Consider the following 11,267-nt stretch of genomic DNA (forward strand, 5'->3'; position numbering starts at 1 on the left):
AGTTTCTTCTCTAACTTGTAAATCAATATCATGTTTTGGAAATTGGCACGCACCTCATGCACGAGAGCAACGGACCCATTCGTTTGGCTTCGGCCAATCAAGCCAGCTTCGCTACACTGTGGTAACCACGCTCTTGTGATTTTGTGGACAGTTTCAAACTTAACTTTTTATTATTTACTAGCGACCCGCCCCAGATTCGCACGGGTTAACAAATTATACATAAAGCTTCCTCTTGAATCACTTTATTTATTAAAAATAACCGCATCAAAATCCGTTGCGTAGTTTTATAGATCTAAGCATACAGGGACAGACAGCGGGAAGCGACTTTGTTTTATACTATGTAGTGTTAGTGATAGTGTTACTTTACTCCGGGGCAAAGACTGCTGCTTTATAAATCGCAAGTATCCCATATGGAGTACTGCTGTCACCTTTGGGCAGGAGCACCTGGATGCCAGCTTGGATCCTTCGACTCAATCCAAAGGCGCGCTGTACGAATCGTCGATGATCCCAAACTCACAAGCGGCATTGAACCTTTAAGTCTGAGGAGAGACCTTGCCTCCTTATGTGTGTTCTACCGCTTGTAGTACAATGGGCTGTGCTCTGAAGAATTGTTTGACATGATGCCAACGGCAGCTTTCTATCACCGCACCGCTCGCCATCGGCAGGGTGTTCATCCACACACCCTAGAACTTAAATGGTCGCGTACTGTGCGGTTTAAGAGGAATTTCCTCCCGCGGACGCTCCGGCTGTGGAATGAGCTCCCTTCCGAGGTTTTCCCGAGGGTCTACGGTATGGGGTTCTTCAAAAAAGGAGTGTACAGGTTTTTAAAAAAAGGTCGGCAACGCGCATGTAACACCTCTGGAGTTGCAGGCGTCCATAGGCTACGGTGACTGCTTAGTCATGACTCGGGATTTGTGTTCATCACACAAATAAATGCCCTTACCGGGATTCGAACCCAGAACCATCGGCTTCATAAGCAGGTTCACTACAGACTAAGCCAGACCGGTCGTCAAACCTTGTAACAGAAAAATCTTGTAATCTTCTAATTCCTCTCGCTTTTTGTCACGGTTCATGGAGAAAATGGCCTGCATGAGATCCGCTTGGCAACTAATCCTAAAAATTGGCGTAGCCTCTAGTTTTTAAGAAAGCAACTACCATCTGACCTTTCAACAAAGACGGGAAAATAGGCCTTAATTGGGATTAGTTCGTTTTCCTCGCGATGTTTGTCTTCCTTTCAAAATGACTGGTAATAAATTACTTAAGTTCCAAGAAACTCATTTTAATTTTTATTAAGCAGAACCATCTGCGATTGATGGATGGATGAGGTCTTGGTGGCTCAGATGGCAGGGCGCTGGAGTATCGATCCAGAGACCGTGAGTTCAAGTAATTTTTCCACTTTTAAATTTATTCCAAAAAGCTCATTAGTAAGAGCCGGGGTTTGACCCTCACCGTACAAAATTTTGTATGAAAAAATATTTTTCCAGTGCGTCACGTTCATACAAATAAAAAGATTATTCATACAAAAATGTGACGATCTGGTAAGGAAATCTTGGGACACATTTTTTCATGTATGAGGCGTGAATATACAAATCTTTCTGAGTAAAATGAGCCCAAGAAGTCAATATTTTAAAGACATGAATGAAACGTACATTTTCTTTGGAAAACGCTCAGTTACATTATATAAATGAAAGTCGGCTCAAATTTCAGTTACATGAATGAGTTGAATTTTTACAGGTTGCTATTTACTTACAATATAATTATTTATTTAGACGGTATGCGTTATTAGTATTTAAAATCCCAGAATAATTGACACCCTAACACCTAAGCTAGAGATATTGCTACCAGCGTGGAATGTCCTCATTACATGCCAATTTGTAGACATTCAGTTCAGGCAATTGCTGTAAATTGGGGATTTTAGTTGTCAATAAATTACATTATGTAGGTACATAAATTTTGTCGAACCAAGTTAACTCTGCATGGCATTTGCAATGACAAATTAGTGTGCCAATGTCGTTGTTAATGTCGAATTGATATGAAATTATGACGATTATATTGACACTCCTTCACTTTGTTCTATTCAAGTCAGTGCACAAAGTTAGCTTAGATGGACTATAGTCATTTAGGTTCTATATTAGACCAGTAATTAAATATAACAAATGGAATAAGGTCAATGTGGCTAATTCCGTCATAGGGACTATTCCGTCCATTAGCGTTTTTCTCGAACAACGAACAAAATTAATAAATTCACCGACAAAGCAGCGATTGCTTTTAGTTTCAGCAATCAAAAGCAAATGGTTTTTTTATGTCCTACGATTGAAAATCAAAGAAATATACGCTCGTGGACGGAATAGGCCCTATGACGGAATTAGCCACATTGATCTTACTTTTGCAAATAAGCCACCCTTGAAATAAGCCATCGTTGTGCATTTTGTAATACTCACAATAAATATAAAGCCTCAAATTAAATATTACCTTTAAGAATTTAATCAAAATTTTGCAAAAACGGACTGTGTTTGCACAAATATGTAGGTATCTACAGAAAAAAAAACATGATACCATGAACGATCACGTAAATTAAAAATAAACATTTATCATCATCCTGTTTACGTTAACGTTAAAAAAATTGCTGCGGTTTGTTAATTACGTTTTTATCCAAAATTGGATATTCATTGGATAAACCCGTTCGCAAACATGTTATTAATATAAATTTTCTGCTCTTAAAAAGTATATTTTAGAAGAGTTCATATTTGTGTTTTCACGAAGGCATTTTAAAGTAAAATACTATTAAACAAGATATTTACACATACAAAACAAGCTAGGCTCAGAATGGTGAAGATTTATTCGGATATACAGAAAACCATCAAGTGCAAGTTGGATTCGCGCCCCGAAGGTTCCGTAGCCCTAGGCACATATATTATTATTTTTTTCTGCCGAAATTATTAGGTAGGTATACATAATTTTAAAGGCTGTTAACGGGCATTTTAAAAGTGTACCATTTACTTTTTTTCGAAAATCCATCAACATTTGGGTTATTTCTACTCAGAATCACGAGGACTATCGAATTAAAAAGAAAAAAAAATCGTTTTTTAACGCATTTTTACATACATACCTATATTTTGTATGGACAGTTACAAAACTGACACCCAAAATTTGTATAAAAACTTGGGACACTTTTTTTCTTTGTCTCATTCAATAGTACTCGTGATTCTGAGTCTAAATAACCCAAAAGTTGATGGTTTTTCGAAAAAAAGTAAATGGTACCATTTTTAACAGTTTTGAATGATTCACGGTTAGTTTCACTAGACTTATATATACAAGATACTTAAAAACAATACAAAAGGTAATCACGGTTCATAAGTCGATATAAGTTTAGTGGTACCATGTTTTCAGAAAACCTCCTAATATTGAATTAAACCAACTAAAATAAAACAGCAAGTAACTAGTTCCATCGAAACGGAGGTCAAATGAAAAATCACCAGTACCCTATTAACCCCTCAGGCTTAATAAAGAATCACTGCCAATAAATTATAAACCTTTCTCCTAGGAAATAGGGTGTGTTATAGCTTGACAAGGATATTTGACACCCTGATCCTAATAACCTATCGTTGTTTATAGGTTACGATAAATAATAGTTAATTAATTTTGTCGTTGACGTGAAAATATCCGGTTCGGTGAAGGGTATTAATAAACTTTATATTGTGTGCCTTTAATATTTGAAGAGTTCTCTTGATAGAATTTAACAAATAAACGCATTTAACTGATTTGCGAGACCGCGTGATCCCATAAGTGTTAAGTTTTGTACGGAGCACTAAAAATAATACGTTAAGAGTTTTGAGTTTTGTAGTTGGATTTAACACGTTCACTGCGGCAAGCCAAAACCTTTACCTAAAATCTAGTGCGTTACGAGGCCTAATCCGCCCCGTAGTGGTTTACACCGTGGTGCGTTATTGTATAATTTAAAGTCCTGAAATATTATATTGTATAATTTTTGACAAGTTTAATGACTATGAAATTAAATAAAAAATAATAAAAAATAATTAAGATATATAGAAATGAAATCACGGGGTTACTTTCACCCCGTATCGCACTAAAATTGAAAACCTACGGAGCTTATCAAACCTCGTAACGCACATACCTTAGTTATGCCGATAAATCAATAGTGATGAGAAATAAAACAAACGATATTTTAGTGTTTACTATATCAATAATTAGATATAGTTTTTCAGGTTGAAATATAAAGTTTTAATAATAAAAACGTCACTTTCCGACACAGTTTCCAGACATGTGGAACTGATTGGTGTCAAAATTGACTTCTGAGCAGCAGTCAACAATACGTAACATTCATATGATAATGTCGTGAAGTATATTAGTATACCAATTGTTTTTGCAATTAGACCATTATAGCATGCCTCTCGAACGCATTATTTTTAATTTGCCGATAAAAACTCTTGCAATGATGACTGCACTAGTGAATCTGTGGCCATAACCCCGTACGGGCCAGCTAAAATTTATATGGGATTCACTAGAACCCGTATCGCACTAGAATGCAATTTTTGTTCCCTGGTCGGTACGGGGTTCCTGAGACCTCGTATATTTTGAATATACCACTTGGTTATACTTTTGACAAGAAACTCAAAACTATATTTGTCTTTATCGTAGTCATATAAATAACCAAGATACAGCTTCCGCACCAGCGAGGAAGACACGATTTTTAGCCTCCGCACTGAATGATGACATTGAACGGGGTTCAAAAGCCCCCGTAACGCAGTGAACGTGTTAAGTCACAAGTGACATGAAAAAGTTGATTCAGGGTGAACTTTTTCGAAAAATATACCTACACTAAAACTCGCAACTTTCCGAAGTCGGTTAACCAACACGCGCAGCCATAGAAATCCAATCTCGTAACTCAGCACGGGAAAACACTACAAATTGAAGGCTAACATTTGCTGTTTTATCACAGGAGGGAAACGGCTACTTCACTTTACGATAAACAAAAGTTTTGGATGACAAACTTCATAAAAAGCGCTGAATACATTTTGGTAAAAAAATTACGGGATACTCTCAAGTTATATGTACTGACTGCCAAATAAATAAGAAACGTTTGACGGAGGAGTTACTTATTACTTTAATTTTTTAGGGTTTCGTTCCTACCCAAAGGGTAAAAAACTAAGACGCCATTGTCCGTCTGCCTGTCTGTCACCAGGCTGTATCTCATGAACCATAGCTAGACAGTTGACATTTAATTTCACAGATGATGTATTTCTGCTGTCGCTATAACAACAAACACTAAAAACAGAATAAAATAAATATTTAAGTGGGGCTCCCACACAACAAATGTGTTTTTGCTGTTTTTTGCGTAATGGTACGAAAGCTTTCGTGCGCGAGTCAGAATCGCACTTGGCCAGTTTTTTATAATACTGAGTACAAACAAATACAATCCTTACTATCGGTGGACCTTATGCCTTTTGTAATAAGGTTTATGAACTGTTATTCAACAGTGTGGGCGATGGTACAAGTTTCAGTTACAGTGGGGAAATGGCTACTTCACTTTACGATAAACAAACTGTTTGAATGACAAGCGTCTTGAGGCAATAAAGGTGATGGATCACGACTGCAGAAAACACACATATAAATGCCCTTACCAGGATTCGAACCCTTCTTTGTAGGCAGGGTCACTAACGACTAGGCTAGGAGGCAGTCAAAAGTAAAGCTAACCTAGTGTGTCTAGATTTTGAGCTAGCTGTATTTTACTGGCTGTAAGCGTCACTAAAACTTGTTTGACCATATTAATTACATTCGGTCTACCATATTTACGCAACAAAAGGGAACTTATTCCTAAATGGAAACATATTAGATAAACAGTTTGGAAACCCAATATTTCGTAGACTGCTGAGTAGGGATGTACCGACTATTCGCCGACTAGTCGGGAAAGCCGACTATCCGGCCACATTTGTAGTCGGCGATTAGTCGGCAAAAAAGGCCGATTAGTCGGCCTATTATTAATTACAGAAAGCAGGACATGAATAAAATAAAAAGCCAATATTAATCAAATGTTACATGCCCATTCTACTCTAATACGTATTTAGGGTACAAAATGTGCTTGAGTTCATATTAAATTCAAGTATACCTAAGTAATTATGTAGGTGTATCGTCGCAGTAGCACGGAACATCTTTCAGTTGATATTGAAAGCGCGACGACGGAATTAAGGAGCAAAAAAAATGTTTTTCTAATGCATTCGAACTATTAGAATAAAGCTACTACAGTTGCCATACGAATGTAATCTTTATCGGGAAGTAACGATTATGAACTTGGCCGACTAGCCGACTAGTCGGCCGACTAATCGGCCATCCGAGTGCCGATTAGTCGGCTAGTCGGCCAAAACCATAGTCGGTATATCACTACTGCCGAGTCCTAACGGCGGTCAATACGACGACCGGTCTGGCCTAGTGGGTAGTGACCCTGCCTGTGAAGCCGATGGTCCTGGGTTCGAATCCCGGTAAGGGCATTTATTTGTGTGATGAGCACAGATATTTGTTCCTGAGTCATGGGTGTTTTCTATGTATATAAGTATGTATTTACCTATATAAGTATGTATATCGTCGCCTAGCACCCATAGTACAAGCTTTGTTTAGTTTGGGGCTAGGTTGATCAGTGTAAGATGTCCCCTGACATTTATTTATATTTATTTGTTTAAAATTAATTAAATTAAATTAAATTAAATTTATTTAAGACCAACAAAGGATCAATTTCGTTAGTGACACATTTTAATCTTACAACTAATGTTAGTAGGTACACACACACAAACTTATTAACTAACTACATTATATTTACATATTTATTTATTTATTTATGCACATGTGGAGTGCACCACAGTGGTTCAGGTAGGCCCCATCAAACCTGTCTGCATACATGGCTAGGATGCTGTTGGTTTAATATTCTCTGATGATTATAAGATGTGTTTAGGGTAGTTTAGAAAAAAAAAACATGGCTCTGTTTGGAAAGCTTAAACGAAGAAAAACACACACAGTCACACGCACACGCATACACTCCTTTATCAATTCAATTTATAAATTCATATTGGCCTATTAAAGTACCTTTTCCTCAATACTATTTAAAATACTCCAGTGAAGTCACAATCTCACATGCTTACTATTCCCATAAATAACCAGAGCACACATAAAGCATTCAATTACATACATGTCCGTGAAATTCATACATAAATCTGACCGGCTGTCTTATCCCGTAATCTGGTTGAGCGCATACTGAAAATAATTCAACTCTGAAATCATACCAAGTAGGGTGACCAGACGACCGAATTTTCGGGACGATTTTAAGTATTAGATCCAAATCGAATTGAATATTAAGTCAAATACGGACGGGTAGTATAGGGGACTTAAGTAGTAGCTTATACGATAATTTTTAGTTGATTTTTCTCATCATGATTATCTAATAGATATTTTTAAATTCAATGTTATTGACTGCTGTATTATTGTTAATTGTATTGTATAATTATTATTGAAGTTAAGTTATTTTTTGACATGTATTTTTATAGCTATTGTATTTTAGTTATTTTATTTGTGTTAGTGGGTTATTTTATTGTACATTAATGTTAATATTCGAACACAATCTTTGTATTGTTATATGAATAAATAAATAATAATAATAATATCGGAGCATGGGCAGCCATATCTCGGTATTTAGTTTATTCTGAGATACGCGTCGTACTCGTGAACGGGTGCTGTTTGTGGAGACGGGTCTGTTTAAGCTAACACGAATATATTTAGTAACTTTATTTTTTAATTTAATTGCAGTGAGACGCCTCATTCGGTTCTCGTATGTTTTTTTTTTCTCGTAATGTGTTAATCATACAGGATTGTGACTCTTGGAGACCCTATACATCTCTAAGGATAATTTGATAAACTATGTTATTTTTTAGTTCTGACACTTAGAGACATTTACACCTCTAAATAAGTTTAGATTTTTTTTCCATGTATCTGTTTTGTTTTTATTTTAATATTATTATTATAGTTTTTTTATGTAATTCGACATTAAGAGACCTTATACATCTCTAAGTAATTGTATTACGTTAGTTTGATTTGGTAGTTGTAGTTGTATTTAATAATTGTTGATGTATAATTATTATTATTTTGCTTTTATGTAAATTCAATGTTGACGTGTAAAAGTGCCCTTGTGGCCTATTTGCTGAATAAATGTTGAAGTTGAAGTTGAAGTTGAAGTTGAATTCAATTCGGCATTATTGTATTTTGATAATTAAGCACAAAACTATGTTTTCCAGTACTTATAAAAATAATAATTGAACAATAGATAATTAGATAGCCACCCCGGCATCGTCTCAAACCGATGCCGTTTTTCACGTGAAAGTGAGTTTTCTTGCGGTGGTTTTTAGGCTATGTTTGATAAAAATCGATCCAGCAGTTTGAAATGTGTTCCAGAATGATGTAAGGTATTTTTGGCACTAAATCGTATGATTAGCGTAGGGGTTTTAAAAATATTTAATATAATAGATAGTTATTTTAGGTTAGGACAGGATACAAACCTTGAGCCCCGAATTTTGAAAGTGCTGTCCCGAAAAGCAGGAAATCTTGGTAACCACCGTGATGTGAATTTATGCGCAAACTAGAATTGAATATGGTATTATGCATTTGATTAACCTACTCTCGGGTCTGATATTTACAGATCTTTGCATTATAAGAGAAATTTCGCTGGAATTTCGCTGCAATGCTTGACGAATAAAATTTAAACTAAATTTGAATATAATCCTGGAGTACATTTTTTTCGAATGAATCTCCTACACTCGAAAAAATAACCTAATCCGCTAATTAATCAGTTGTACCTAAACTATGTAAGTACAAGGCTACCGAAGGTGACTTCTTAAACCAAGAATAATAGCACCCTTTTATCTAAATCTATTTCGTTTTCTTTAAAAAATGTCTTAACCCTAGGTAAAACTGGACGTTTAAAAATCATCAAGCTATTAAGGTTCAGCTGCATCCATCTACAAACTTACATAATTTATGCTTAAAACCCCTCGTTTATCCGTGTAAACTCGCCTCAAAGACACTGACAATAAGGTCGTGTTTTGAACATATTTTTGGAACATTGGCTTGTAAAGATGTCTGTAAACTCGAGCGTACAGCAGCCACCCAACCAACACCTAACTGAAACTGCAATATTCAGAAAAATCCTGTCCAGAAAACAGAATTTCCTGTCCATTCCAAAACTGTCCTTTAAATTGGATTTCGATGCATCCGATAGCTTTAAAGACTGCGAGCATGGACGGGGGAATTAAATTGCGCCATGGTACAGTCGGCAGCAGAAGTTTCTAAGCGGGCCAGGTGCTCAAAATATCTTGACGCGAATTTATTGTTAAGAGAATAAGAGCGTGTCAAGGTAATTTTGAACACCTCACCCGCTTAGCAACTTTTGCTGCTGACTATAGGTAGGTATAGCAAGTGCATCGCTGGGCAGCAAGCGTGTTTTATTACAAGCTTTTACATAGTTTCACTTTTTTAAGATATACCCTGTATGATACGTTCAGAAACTGCAAATTACGGCTAACTTAAAGATAAACTGATTATTATGTCACAAAAAACGCGCCACCAAAAATGTAAATTATGAGACCAGCACATTATTTCACACAACAAATTGCTGCTGTCACATCCAGTATCGTGTACAACGTAAAAAGGGCTTTTAGGTACCCAACTTTAATAACCAGAGCCTAGGACGAGAGCCTAAACTCATAAACATGAGCAAGCGTGCCTTTTAAGTCAGTCCCATAAAGGCAAGTCCCTACTGCTGCTAAATCTGTAATACGAGACGCAGGTGGACTAAAAACGTAGAATATTAATATATCAGGGCTTTGTTTTAGTTGTGCCAGCGAGCGGGGGATGAACCAGCGTCATGTGAGCCTCAGAGCCGGTACCATGAGTCATTGACAGTGTCAAAACTGACATAAACGCTTTCGAGAACGTAATTTACTTTCTATATATCTCGCTTGCACTAATATGCGAGTACGAGTGAGATACATGGAAAGTAAATTACGTTCTCGATGACGTTTATGTCAGTGCCAAACTGGTGGTAGTGGTATAGATCGGCAACAAGTGTTTACTCAGTGCACGAAGTGCAGCCGCCGCGAGCACTCGAGCCTGAGGAAGGGCCCCCGACGGGCCCGAAACATGTCGCCAATAGCGACTAAAAATTCAAGTGAGGTCAACGGTTTTCGTCGTCGTCTTAAACAGCTAAATATGTCTCACGAAAGTTTAATCTCAAGTATTTACTCGTAATTTCAACGAACGCGACGCGAGTTCTAAAGGAGCCCGGGCTTTTTTGTGTCACTGGTTCAAATTGAAAGTGTAGGGTCTGCCAAGGCGATTGCAATTAAGGGACAAATGCAACTACTCTAAAAAGAAGTCTAGTCTAGAGCCACTTGTAGGTATTCGGGCATTTTCACTTAAAAGTGTAATTTACTTTTTTCCAAAATCCATCAACTTTTGGGTTATTTCTACACAGAATCACGAAGAGTATTGGTTTAAGAACCAAAAATTGTGTCCCAAAAAAAAGACAGTTTTGTAACGCTTATTCACATACATTTTGTATGGACCGTTACAAACACCCAAATTTTTGTATGAAATAATGGGGACACTTTTTTTCTTTGTGTCATTCAATAGTACTCGTGATTCTGAATCTAAATAACCCAAAAGTTGATGGTTTAAAAAAAGTAACCAAGTAAGTACTTACTTACCATTTTTTCTGGCTTCTGATTTTCAGATTTTTTTCATTCATGGCGCACCTCCGCCAGTTATAAAAGAGAGTTCGTTCATCGTATAAGTTGCTTTAGTTCTAGAGTATCTAGACTCACTTCTTGTATGTTTAGAGTACCTAGTTACATTTGCCCATTGCAATTTCCCCTGCTGAACTTATTTATTTATTTTGTAAAATGACGCGAATATTTTTCACTTGATCAATTAAAGATGCTTTTCTGTGTTTTCTACGGTCCTCATTCTATATTTTGTTTTCTGTTTTTGTAATGCCACTTTTTGGAAACCATTTAAATTATTTCAACTAATTCTTTATACCAATATTGACCATTTTTGTCGACGTGGTATTAAGACACAGATTTTGTCGCTCTCGCTAAGCTCTTGGAATAACTTAGGTCTAGCTCGTTATGTAAAGTAAAAACCTTTTATATTTTTTATAAAATACTGCTACCGGGCATTAACCACTTTGTGCAGGTTAAAAATGAAAA

General features: G+C 36.4%; 1 protein-coding gene across 1 annotated transcript in view; it reads right to left on the bottom strand.

The window, feature by feature from the left end:
- LOC134658817 (sex peptide receptor) overlaps window positions 1–962 on the bottom strand; it is a 173,150-nt gene extending 172,188 nt beyond the window's left edge. The window contains exon 1 of the mRNA XM_063514481.1: window positions 944–962. The gene's annotated coding sequence lies outside the window, so the exon portion shown is untranslated. The remainder of the gene's footprint in view (window positions 1–943) is intronic.
- Between the last annotated feature and the right edge of the window lie 10,305 nt (window positions 963–11,267).

The sequence above is a fragment of the Cydia amplana genome, chromosome 23 (assembly GCF_948474715.1).
Source record: "Cydia amplana chromosome 23, ilCydAmpl1.1, whole genome shotgun sequence".
Lineage (NCBI taxonomy): Eukaryota > Metazoa > Arthropoda > Insecta > Lepidoptera > Tortricidae > Cydia > Cydia amplana.